The following is a 13,448-nucleotide window of genomic DNA, read 5'->3' as shown; positions in this document are numbered from 1 at the left end:
TGACCCGGAAATCAACCTGCCGTGGTGAATGCTGGGTCATGTAGTCCACGTCAGGTGTTACGAATAGGCCGCAGGCTCTTGGAAAAGGAAGTGAGAACGTTGCGAAAGTAGAGAGCGTATCTAGAGCGGAGAAGGCAAAGAAGGGTGAAGGCCCTAAGCGGAAGTGACGTTTCCGCTCCTAGCGGAAGATCCCCGCCCCACCCGAAAGGATTGGGGTTTGACTGGAGACGAGTGAGGATTCTGCCCCGACTCCAGTGGTCCGCGACTCCTCCTTTCGTTGCCGACGTGATTCCTGGGACTCAGGTATTTTCCTTTTGCTGTCCTCCTGCGGCGCAGGCTTTGGCAGAGTTTTGCCGGAGTGACGCAGGTGCTGCAGTAAGAGGTAAAGAAATGAACGGGAGCTAGCCGGGAGAGAGGCGACATCTTCTTGTGCAGGGTTTGTTACCGTTGTAAATGCGTTGCTTTCTACAACCCTGAGTAAGTGCGATCCTTTCCTCCTGCGGTCCGCGTACCCTGAATGGAGATTCGGACCAAGGCCAAGCTCATAGCTCGAGTACTTTTTTTCAAATTATGGTCTTTGGGGCCCTTACACTCTGCGCCCTCCCCCCCCTTTCCTACTTCGCTTACCCTCTGGTCGTGGAAGGTTAATGATTTTATTTCATCTTTCCTTACTTTCATCACTTTAAATTCTCTTTGAAAACGTACTTAATCTGTTTTTCCCTGTATCTCACCGCCTCTCTCTTGTATGTTCTCAAAGTCTCCTAATGCAGTTCCTCTCTGACACTTACTCCTTCCCTCCTCCCGCACGCTCTGCCACCCCAGTCTCCCTGCAGGATCCTTGCGCGTCTCTGCAGCCTTTCAGTCTCCTGGAGACCGAGATTGCAAAGACAATTTCACTTGCGGTTGAAGTTCTTGGCATCATGGACCTAAGAGAATTATGCCCTGTAGATTTAGGGCTAATAATAGACGTTTCTTTGTTTTAGGCGAAGTGTGAATTGGTGAGCGTTCTCTCCTTTTTGTAAATGAAACTTGAGCGGATACAATTGAAGAGCTGGAGTGTCTGGTGTGAGGCTGAATTCTTTGAAGTGTGGAAGAGATATTTTTTGAAGGAATGACACAATTACTTTAGAATGACCCACTGAGAAAAGGCCGAGTTATTATTTGAAGTCTCCAATTCATTAAGCTTAAATGCAAGTGAAGTTTTAGGATAATTGAGTTACATATGCCAAACCACTTTATAAATAATGTTGCTGGATAATGCAAGTTCAAACATAATTTGTTTGTTGTCCTAAAGCACAATTTGAATATCATAGGTTTCTTTTTGTCCTTTGGGAATAGAGTAAATGTAAATGAGGCTTGTGTAAACATCCTTATGTTTTGGTTTCAATTCTTGGTTGTTATTTTGATTTTAATTAGTCACTTTGGTTTTTAAATGAATCTGCCTAACTTGGTTTAACATTATTTCAATAGACCACCCCCCCTTTTTTTCCATTTTTTAAAAGTTTTAGGGATAGTGTAAGGGCTGGGAAGTGAAAACCAAGAGATGGTTGTAGCAGTGGTCATTAAGAAGAAATGTCTGTCTGGTTCTCATATTTCCAGTGTAAGAAACTCATATTTATACTTTTACTCATATATATTCAGGCTTCAGAAACCCAACTCAAACTGAACTAAATAAGAGAATGATATACACATTAGAATGTATGTATTAGAATGCCAGTTTATGTTGGAATAGAAGATAACCCTCTCCAGTGATCAGAATTTTCAGGTTGAAAAATCCAGTGCACTCTTTGCTGTATTGAAGAACTTGGGAAGTGGAGGTTGCTTGGCAATCATGAAATCAAAGAAAAGGAACTTGGAAAGTCTTGAATGATATATCATCATCAAAGTTATGGTAGAAGCTTGAGAATTACTCCTTCTCTCCACAGAGAATACTTTTCAAGGGTTGTGGATACTTAACCCAACCAGTTATTGTGTCCTTTCTCTTAGAACAAAGCGAAATGAGTCTTCATTTTGACCCCCTTTCTCAGGGATCCGTAGATCATTATGTTACAGATTGCAATTTATTTTATATGTTACATTTAATTTCTTTGATAAAGGCATGTTAGATGCATTAGCCTCCATGGTGGATATTTAGGAAACGGGACCTTATCAACATCATGTATCTTACTAATTATCTTTTAAGATTATTTTGTGGAAGACAAATCTCATTCATTTAATGTATAATCTATTTATTTCTTTGACGAAGCAAATTTAAATAAATCTTACTCTTGAATTCAAGTAATCCAGGGAATTGTAGGAATTGTGTATTAACTAGAAAAACCTTTTATATTTAGCCATAAGTAGAGATAGGATAAAAAATTTTTAAATCAAATTCCAGAATAGTGGAGTACACTGTGTATTTAATAGTACACCTTTGAAAGATGAAAGGCTATAATTAAGAATACTTTGAAAATACCAAATTCAGGTAAAACAAATTAAAAATATCAATTTTTTGAGCTGGACTTATAAACACAATTGCCGTAAAACATCTTTTATTTCCACAGTCAGAGATAAGATATTAATTGGCTGGATGAGCCACCATAGTTTTTTCTGTGTTTTTACTCAAATTTTATAGACATCCAGGAATACTAGAAATCAGTGTGCATTCTATAAACTATTAAGACTTTTGTATAGTTTAAGAAGTTACTGTGAAGAAATACTATGCAAAGAAAAGGTGCTATTAACAGGTCATGATAAGACTACCATTTTTTGATTGTTTGCTGTGTGTCATACAGGGTGGTAGATACCTAATGAATATTGACTCATTGAATTTTCACAACAATTTTTTGAAGTTACATCTATGTGCTGTGGCACATGTTATGGATGTTTTCATGGAAATTAATTGGACAGAGAAAGAAAGTAAAGCAAATTAGTCAGTGTAGCTACTTGGTTAGAGCTTTGGAATAGTTTTGGTGGGGAAAAGTTTTGAAAGTATAGGATAAAATTTGATTATTCCAATATTAATCATTCATTTATTTTATTATATGTTATTTAATTATATATATTTTAATCTTCCTTTTTGGGGTTCTGTTCTGAAATTTTTTAGTTTCTTATTTGAGCCAAAACTTCAATAAGGTTAAAAAATTATGAGTCTATTTTTATGTATGTGAAATTACAGGTTTTCTTGATGTATATCAGAGATACATTTTCATTTATTTAGGTTTATGTTTCAAAGTCATTGTGCATTTCTGAGTCAAAACTATAATTTTAAACAATCCAGTTTTTGTTGCATTTCTGGTACTAATCTGTGTAAGTTAACAGGATTTCACTTTCATTGCAACCAGTTTTTCAGTGGACGGATTAATTATGTAACTTACAGCTTTTGCTGAATGTAAAAAAAAAAGGCTTTGAGGGTTTTCTTTCATATTATTTCTGACTTCATGATATAATGATTCATATTATAGCAGGCTTCTAATTTTACTTTTGTTTCTCCAGGTATAATGAAAGTCAATCTCAAAGAACAGGAAAATATGCCAGCCTGTTCTTGGGCCCACTGATAAAATAGTATGCCATCATTAATTGAATTCTTCTGTGAGGAGAGTTGAACTGTGGGAAAGAAATTTAAGAAAAGAACTGATCTGATAAAATACTCTCATTTTTTATAGATCACACTTTTTACAGCAAAGTATATGTGTGTTTAGATTTTTTTTTAAACAATTCTTATTTCTCATCACCATTTATTTGCTCTTGTTGTAGCAGATAATTGTCTCCCAGCTGATTTCAGCACCACTGTTGTGTAGCTTAGGTGTCAGTTAAGTAGTTACTAAACTCACAGCCTGACCTTTATTAGCTTTGTTTCAGCACCTAAAATTATGAAGCTGCTGTGGACTGTGGAAAGTTTGATTTTATCTAACATTGTCTTTATGTTGTGCGCATTCATGTAACAAGAATGCTGCCATTATATAAATAACAGAAGGGAATGATAGTTCCATCGATCCTTCTGTATTTCATTTTAAAGCCCTGGTGTACTATTGTATTTGATCTACATAGTATTTGTATATATTTTACATAGGTATGTGTAGTTGTACGTGATCTAACAATTTTTAAGTTTCTGTCCTGCACTTTTTTAGATTCTTGTTTGAGTTAAAACTTTAATAAGGTTAAGAGATTATAAGTGGGGCTTTATAACAGTAATGAAGAACTCTGGAGACAACGTGTCAAGGTTTAAATCTTGCCTGGGCCTAATTTCTCTGTGCCTCAGCTTACTTTATAAAATAGGAATAATAACAACAACAGTACCTATCTCATGGTATTATTCTGAGGATGAAAGGAGTTAATACATGTGAAAAGTTTAGAACAGTAACTGGCACATCTTGACAGTCAAAGGCTTTTTCCACCTAGCTCTTTATAGAATAATTTCCTCAGGAGTGGCAACAATTATAAATTGGTTCAGTAAATATTTTGAGCAAGTCTACACTGTTCAGCATTGAAATTTTTTGAGTGTAATATATAGAGAACATTGTTCTTAGATTAAGAAAACATTATAGTCCCAGTAACGTCTCTTACTACTTGTATGATCTTTGTTAATTCATTTAAACTCTCTGAACTTCAGATTCTTCATTTCTAAGTCTTATGCCAAGCTTAGTGCCCTATACATACATTCTTTTTTTCCTCTGTGCAAAATTTCAAAAACATGCAAAAACAGAATAATATCATAAACCCTCATGTACCTATCGCCCAGCTTCAATAGTTAGCAACTCAGGACATCATCTACATCTCCACTTACTCATCCCATATTATTTTTTTAGAAATATTTTATTTATTTATTTAGAGAGAGAGAGAGAATGTGCGCATGTGTGCCAGGGGGGTACAGGGAAGGGAGGGAGAGAGATAAAGAGAGAGAGAATCTCAAGCAGACTCCTTATTGAGTGTGGCGCCTGATGCGGGGCTCAGTCTCACAACCCTGAGAACAAATCCTGAGCCAAAATCAAGAGTCGACGCTTAACTGACTGAGCCACCCAAGTGCCTCTCATCTCATATTATTTTAAGCAAATCCCTGATATGATATTATTTTACCTACAAACATTTTAGTATATAAAAGATAAAAACTCTTAAAAACATAACTACAGTATCATTTTTCAGCAACAGTGATTAGTTAATATAATCAGTAATCTAGTTAGTTTACAAATTTCCAGTTGTCTCCTACATGTGTGTGTCTGGGTGTGTGTGCATGTGTCTGCATGCATGCACACACACCTATACAGTCACAAGTTGTATTTGTTTGATATGTCTTTCAAATTTTTTTTGATCTGTAGGTTCATTTTCTTTTAATTTCTTTCAGTTTATTTGTGGAAGCATCTAGGTTATTCCGTACAGTTTCTCACAGTCAGGGTGTTGTTGCTGATTGCATCCTTCTGTTACGGTTTAAGATGCTTCTTCTGTTCTCTGTATTTCTTGTAGATTAATAGTCAGATCTAGACTGTGGACTGCATGTTTGATTTTGGTGTGTGTGGGGGGCTGGGGAGTCAACAATATCCATAATTGATACTATGGTCTTCTATCAAAAGATCCAGATGTCTGGTTGTCTTCTCTTTTTGTGATATTAGCAGCCCTTCATAATCAATGCTTTTGATCAATACCTACATTTATTCATTGAGATTGTGAAATGGTGACACTCTATCATTCCTTCTTTATTTATTAACTGGAGTACTTTTATAAAAAGAAACTTCCCCTCATGTATTTGGTACCAGTGGTACAGTTAGTATTGGAAAGACGTGATAAATGTTCGATTCTTTCCCTTTATTTACTAGGTTTCAAATAATAAGTTGGTTCATTAGCATCCTCCAGTGCTGATGAATTACGACTCTCTTTAAATTGTCATAATTGTATTATCATTATGGACTCATTGTTTTAAGCATTTCTGATATCTTTTAATCAGTTGCAGTTATTGATACTCACTTTGTCCCATCTTTGACTAGTGATAGTCTGCCTATTCAGTTTAGTTCCTGTTTTTATAACCTTAGTTGTCATTGATAGCTTTCTTGCTCTCTAGTATGTAAAGATTCCAAATTTATCTTGACATTTTCTGCCTAGGACTTGAATCAGCCATTTGAACAAGGAGTTCTGATCCCTTGGGGAGGGATTGATATTTAGGGACCACATCTGGGTGGTAGGAGTGCTCCTTGCTACTGGGTTGGTCATAGTTCCTAGCCATTTTCAGTAAACAGAGCTAGGAAATATAATTAACTTTTTCCTTAAAATAATGTATATATTTTATGCATTTGTATATCTCATATGTATTTTCTATATCATATACCTAAAATATATAGTAGTACATGTAATTAATGTTTCTGTATATAGATTTATTCCCTCCTATACTTTTTATTCAAAATCAGAGTACAAGGTTTATATTTAATATCTTAGTCTTATGTCTTTATCTCTTTTCTCCCCTGTTGAGAATTACAGATCACAGTGACCCTAGGGATGATGATATTAGAAATGCCTTGTAATTATGCAATGCACACATAACAATTTGCAATGCACACATAACAGTTTCAGAATCAAATAACACTTTCACCGATAATGTGATTACTGAAAATAGTATAAAGTTTTTTGTTTTGTTTTAAGGGCATATCCCACTAGTAACAGACCATCAAATTACTGTTTTAAAGTTATTTGGAATGGTATGGTTAGGTCACTAACTAGATAAATATTGGGTTCCTTTGCTTCCTTTAATTTTCAAGTTTCTTATGGATTGTGTTTTTAAGATTTAATTTTGTTGTATAATTATGTAAAATACTTTACTGATTCCATAGGCAAGTCAAAAAATGGATTATATTTGGAGATGTCTAGCTTCTATCTATCCCCTCTACTCTGTAGTTAACCTTTTAAAAATATTTAAAATTTCCTTTGTTTTTTAATATAACTGAACCTGTAAACTTGTCACCTCCCCTTAGATAAGTGGTGATGTACTATACACATATTTCTCTTCCTTGCTTCGATCAGGGAGATCTCTCTAGAGCTGTATGTATAGAGATCCCTCATTCTTTTTCCACAGCTGCATAGCACTCCATTGCATGGATATGTCGGTTTTTTTTCCAACCATTCTTTTGTTGGTGTACGTTAGAGTTATTTTAAAATTCTTGGTCAGTTACATCTTAGTCTCTCAAGCATAAAAATAAGCGTAAAGAATTGTTATTTTGCTTTTACAAATAAACTTGCAATTATTAACTTTTTGTAGTTGTCATTATATATTTTTTGCCATTGTATTTTTTGAGTAAATTCTTAGAAGTCAGATTGTTGGGTCAGAGGGTAAATGCAAATGTTATTTTGCTAGATTTTCCAGATTTACCTCCAGAGGTCTTATATCATTTAATATTTGCACAGCAACTTGTGAGAATGCCTGTTTCTCACAGTCGTACCAACACAGTGTATTGCCAAGAGAAAGAACTATTAACTCATTTTAATCTATTTGATCATAAGTGAAGTTGAGTGATTTTTTCATATAGTTAAGAACATTTGCATTTTTTTAAACTAGCTGTTCTTTAGTCTATTTTTCCTGTAGGACTAGAATATTTTAGAAATGTTATACATACTCCGATATGTATTTTACATATGTTGCAGATATTTTTCTCAACCTCAGATTTCTCCTTTGCTTATGATTTTTTTAGCTAGTCAAAGTATTGTAGCTAGTTAAAGCTTTGTAATGTAATCAAGTTGATCTGTCTTTTCACTTATTGCTTCTGGGTTTTGTATCATAGTTAGGAAATTATTTCTAATCTTGGTTACAGAGAAATTCACCCTGTTATTGTAATATGTTGTATGATTTCATTTTTTACATTCATACCTCTGATCCATTAGGAGTTTATCCTGGTGTAGATTTGTGGAAGGGATCTAATTTTACCTATTTTTTATAAGGCTATTTAGTTATTCTAACATGTTTATTTAAAACCCTATTTTCCTCATTGATTTTGAAATACTGCCTTTATCATAAGCTAAATTTGCATAGGCTAAATGATCTATATCTGTATTTTAATTCTTCTCCATTGGTCTCTTTTTCCAAACCAAACATTCTATTTAATCCACAGCGACAAGTTTTACAAATGACAAAGTTCAAGTTAAGAATAAGTAATTTGCCCAAAGTATACAGCTATTAAGTAGTCAATGTAGACTTGAACTCAAATTGCTCAGTGTTCTTTGCGGTTTTCCATGATACTTGCTTTTTCTTCTGCACAAGGTTGTCACTGAGATGAAATTGTCAATGAGGTGAGGTTTTAAAAATTAGAAGTTATTGCTTCTTTGATTTATTTTTAGCCATTTAGAGGTAAATGGCTGAGAACCAAATATACTCACAGTTGTAGTTCATAATTTTGAAGGAGTTACAGTATGACGTAGGATGATTTTTTTTAGTAGTTACACTTGTGCTGGCAATATTTTAACTAGTTCTCAAACATTAGCATGCATATCAGTTGCCTGGAGGGCCTGAAACACATATTGCTGCCCCTTTCTGTCTATGTACTTTCTGATTTCTTAGATGTGTGGTTGGGCTCAAGAATTCTCATCCGTAGCAGGTCCCTGGGGATGCTGATGCTGGTGGTACAAGGACCATATTTTGAGAACCATTGTTTTAAAGCTTCCAAAAAAAAAAAAAAAAAAAAGTTAAAGTTTAGTGAATTTCTCTTAAGCCAGATTTCTTCAGAAAGGAAAGGCATCAAATTAAAAATTTTAAGAATGATATTATGACAAACCTCCAGTGTAATTCATTTTAAGTTCCCTATTTTTACCTTGCCCTTTTAAAGTTTTTAGTTTGAGTTGTTTTTTGTTAAGCATTAAAAGTATTATCTCTTCACTTAAACTTTATTCTCAATATTTCTTTTTTTAAATTTTTATTTAAATTCAAATAGTTAACATATAATCTATTATTTGTTTCAGGGGTACAGGTCTGTGATTCATCAGTCTTATTGATTCATCAGTCTTATGTAATACCCAGGGCTCATTTCATTGTAGTTTTGGTTTGTTTTTCCCGATGCCGAGTGATGTTGAGCACTTTCTCATGTGCCTCTTGGCTATTTGGATGTCTTCTTTGGAGAAATGTCTGTTCATGTCTTCTGTCTATGTCTTGATTGGATTATTTGTTCTTTGGGTGTTGAGTTTAATAAGTTCTTTATAGATTTTGGATACTAGCCCTTTATCTACTATGTCATTTGCAAATATCTTCTTCCATTCTGTCAGCTGTCTTTTGGTTTTGTTGACTGTTTCCATTGCTGTGCAAAAGCTTTTTATCTTGAAGGCCCAATAGTTCATCTTCGCCTTTGTTTCCCTTGCCTTTGGAGACATGTCTAGCAGAAGTTCCTGCGGCGGAGGTCAGAGAGGTTGCTGCCTGTGTTCTCCTGTAGGATTTTGATGGATTTCTGACTCACATTTAGGTCTTTCATCCATTTTGAGTCTATTTATATGTATGGTTTAAGGAAATGGTCCAGTTTCAATCTTCTGCATGTGGCTGTCCAATTTCCTCAGCATCATTTGTTGAAGAGACTGTCTTTTTTCTATTGGATATTCTTTCCTGCTTTGTTGAAGATTAGTTGACCATAGAGTTGGGGGTCCAGTTCTGGATTCTCTATTCTGTTCCATTGATCTGTGTGTCTGTTTCTGTGCCAGTACCATACAGTCTTGATGATTACAGCTTTGTAATAGAGCTTGAAGTCCAGAATTGTGATGCCACCAGTTTTGGTTTTCTTTTTCAACATTCCTTTGGCTATTTGGGATCTTCTGTGGTTCCATACAAATTTTGGCATTATTTGTTCCAGTTCTGTGAAAAAAGTTGATGGTGTTTTGATACAGATTGCTTTGAATGTGTAGATTGCTCTAGACAGCATAGACATTTTAACCATATTTGTTCTTACAATCCATGAGCATGGAACGTTTTTCCATTTCTTTGTGTCTTCCTCAATTTCTTTCATAAGCGTTCTGTAGTTTTTGGAGTATAGATCCTTTGCCTCTGGTTAGGATTATTCCTGGGTATCTTATGGTTTTGGGTGCAATTGTAAATGTGATTGGCTCCTTAATTTCTCTCTGTCTCTGTTCTATATCTGGGCTCTCTATTCTCTTTCATTGGTCTGTTTGTTCTTTCACTACCGCTACCCTGTTTTGATTACTATAGCTTTCTAATAATTCTTGAAATGAGATAATGTCAGTTCTTCAACTTTGTTCTTCTTTTTCAATATTGAGTTGGCTTTTCTGCATCTTTTACCTCCCCATATCAATTTTAGAATCAGTTTGCCGTAGCCATGAAATAACTTGCTGGAATTTTTATTGAGATTGCATTGAATCTATAGTTCAAGTAAGGAAGAATTGACATCTTGATAATATTGAGTCTTCCTACCCATGAACATGGAACATCTCTTCATTTATTTAGTCTTTGGTTTCTTTCATTAGAATTTTATAGTTTTCCTCATATAGCTCTTGTATACATTTTGTTAGATTTGTATCTATATGTTTCATATTTTGTAGGTGTTAATGTCAATGGTAATATGTTTTAAATTTCGAATTTCACTTGTTGATTGCTGATGTGTTGGATAGTGATTGATTTTTGTATATTAGCCTTGTATCTTGCTATCTTATTATAATTGCTTATTGGTTCCAGGAGTGTTTCCGTTGATTTTTTCAGATTTTCTACAGACAGTCATGTCATCTGCCAACAAAGACAGTTTTATTTCTTCCTTTCCAATCAGTTCACCTTTTATTTCCCTTTCTTGTTTCATTAGCTATAGCTCCGTTTTCAATCCCTTCTCTTATTTTCTGTATCCATTCACCTTTCCTGTTTATTCTGCACTTTTCAGTCTGAATAATATTCTCTTTGTTAAATCAGACAAATGAGAGTTAAGAATCTCAGGCAATGAGTTTTTTATGTTATACAAAACAGCACATATAATTAATTGCATGTAAAGGAGTTGAGTACTTAAATGTTTACAGACTTAGAGATGAAGTGAATTTTGACCCAGCTTTTTGAGAATTTGAATTGGATGAAAAGAAGATGAGAGGAGAAAGGTTAAGACAAAAATCTGACATTTGGCAAGAAAATATTTGTATAGAGCTATAGTGATTACGTGAGCTAAATTGGAATGAAAGGGCATTGTGGAAAGAATGGGAATTTGTGAAAGTGAAGATATGGGAAGAGGCAACTTAATAAAATGGCACTATAGTGCTGTATTCATAGCACTTCAAGTTGTGTGTACCTTTACATTTTAAAAAACCATTTTCATGTGAGTAGCTTTCTGAGAGGGAGGTATTCTTACTTTATGAATAAAAAAATTAATATGTAGATTAAGAAATGTAACAATTCTATATAACAACAGTATATGACCCAATTAGGACTAAAACTCATTATCCTGTATTTCCAAGGTCCCTGTTCTTTCCTGATCCTGTTGGCGCCTCTGTTGCCTCATCATAATACTCTATATTTATAACTCTTAACAGTTTATTGTATTTTCATGTGCAGTATCTAATTTGACTCTCGAAAACCTTGTGAGGTGTATAGTTCAGGTATAATGATCTCATTTTGCAGATAAGAAAAATAAAGATGAGAGAAGTTAACTAGAGGTAAAGTAGCTAGGACTGCTTTCTTAATTTTGTCATTTATTTTCTATATCCGGTTTTCATTCCTGTTCATTTTTCACTTTTTAGTTAAGATATTTTTTTCCATTAAACTGAAACTAAAGAGAGTTAAGCAGATTAAAAGGTCAGTACTATAGTAAGTAAAAGTACAGATCTAGATCTAAACTTATGCCTATCATTGCTGTCTTCTTACCAGTATTCTGTTCTGGAGTAAAGTACCTATTTTAAGACCCAGAATTTTTTTCTTTCCAACAATTTCTTGAGTCTTGTTCATACCATGATGGAAAATTATTATTAGATGTTGTGTGGAATTATTTGGAAAGACCAGAAATGGAGGTCAGTGATACTAGCTGCTAGGTGGCCATGATAACATAATTTGTTAATAGATTTAAAATTCATTTGAAACAGGTGTGAAATGATTAAGTTCTTGATGAAGATAAAAGTTTCAATATATGGATATTTCCACTTAAAAATGTATAGGAATAAAGTACTACACTCTCCCAGTCTTACCAGTATTGATATTACTTAATACTTTTTGGAAAGTTTTGATTTATTTGATAACACTTTAAAAATTGGAATGAAGTCTACTTTTTTATTATCCCAATAACTTATGTTCGAGGTAGGAAGGAAACAGTTCCTATTTCTAAGCAGCTGCTAAGATCCATTCTGAAGTATCCATGTGTTAATTTCTTAGGGCAGCTGTAACAAATCGCGACAGGAATTTATCCTTTCACCCTCTGAAATTAGTTATCAGTGGGCTGAAATTAAGGTGTTGGCAGGGCTGTGCTCCCTCTGGCAGTTCAGGGAAGAATGTGTTCCTTGCCTCTTTCAGCCTCTGGTGTCTACCAGTATTGCTTGGTTTGTGGCTTCATCATTCTGATCTCTGCCTCTGTGGTCACATTACCTTCTTTCCTCCTTTCTGTGTCAAATCTCCTACTATCTTCCTATAAGGTACATGTGGTTGCATTTAGGGCCCACCTAGATAATCCAGTAGATAATGTCTCCATCTCAAAATCCTTAATTATAACTTGAGTGTCTTTTTTGCCATATGATAACATTCAAAGGTTCCAGGGATTAGGATGTGGATGTCTTTTTGGGGAGCCATTATTCATGCAGCCTACCACAATCCCTGTTGCTTCTTTTTCTTCTTTTTTTCTCTCATCTTTTTTCTTTTCTCTTATTTTTTATTCTTTTTCATCTTTCAGAAGTACAAAGTGGCAAAAAGATTGATTGAATATGATCTAAAGTTATGTTGAAGAGTTGAGTAGATACCTAATTGCCCTTACTATAGAGCATCAAATTGTGTTCACATTACTTTTTTGTTATTGAATTAGTTAATAGTAATACTTTTGTTAAATTCAGCACCCATTATTAAAGTAATTACTGTGTCTTCGGGTAAAGTGTATGAGTTAACATGAAATTTATTTCCAGTTAAAGCATCTGTTGATTAGATTGGCAGGCATTGATATTATTGAGAAAATAGCCAAAAAGTTATTAATGTTGCTTCAAAACTCATTTTTTTTAGGGTTTTTTTTTTTCACATTTGCATTTTGTTTCAGTGGTAACTTGAATTTAATGAAGAGAAACAGAAGAGTTCCAGTCCAAAAGTCCATTATCAAGAGACCTTTGTGGTTTGGGGCATATCACATAACCTTTGGGCCTTTGTTTCCTAGGATCTATAATATAGGAATTGAATTATTGATTGTTAATTATATGATTGCTAAAAGCCTCAGTCTAGTATTTAGTATAAAGTATTTAAAAACCAACAAATAGGCCAATAAACAAGAAATTTCATTTATTTTGTACTATTTGAAAAGGGAATCATACAGGCAAGATTATTTTGAAATAACTGCCCG

At 34.2% G+C, this 13,448-nt stretch overlaps 1 protein-coding gene across 2 annotated transcripts in view; it reads left to right on the top strand.

Annotated features, from left to right (window-relative positions):
- The first annotated feature begins 46 nt into the window (after window positions 1-46).
- KLHL28 (kelch like family member 28) overlaps window positions 47-13,448 on the top strand; it is a 30,290-nt gene continuing 16,888 nt past the window's right edge. Inside the window, exon 1 of one of the 2 annotated variants that reach the window (XM_045799423.2) lies at window positions 47-382. The gene's annotated coding sequence lies outside the window, so the exon portion shown is untranslated. The remainder of the gene's footprint in view (window positions 383-13,448) is intronic. The other variant, XM_045799414.2, reaches the window with a different exon arrangement.

This window comes from Ursus americanus, chromosome 35 (assembly GCF_024610735.1).
Source record: "Ursus americanus isolate L20-20 chromosome 35, mUrsAme1.1.p, whole genome shotgun sequence".
In the NCBI taxonomy this organism is placed as follows: Eukaryota; Metazoa; Chordata; class Mammalia; order Carnivora; family Ursidae; genus Ursus; species Ursus americanus.
This window is presented reverse-complemented; position numbering and strand designations above follow the sequence as displayed.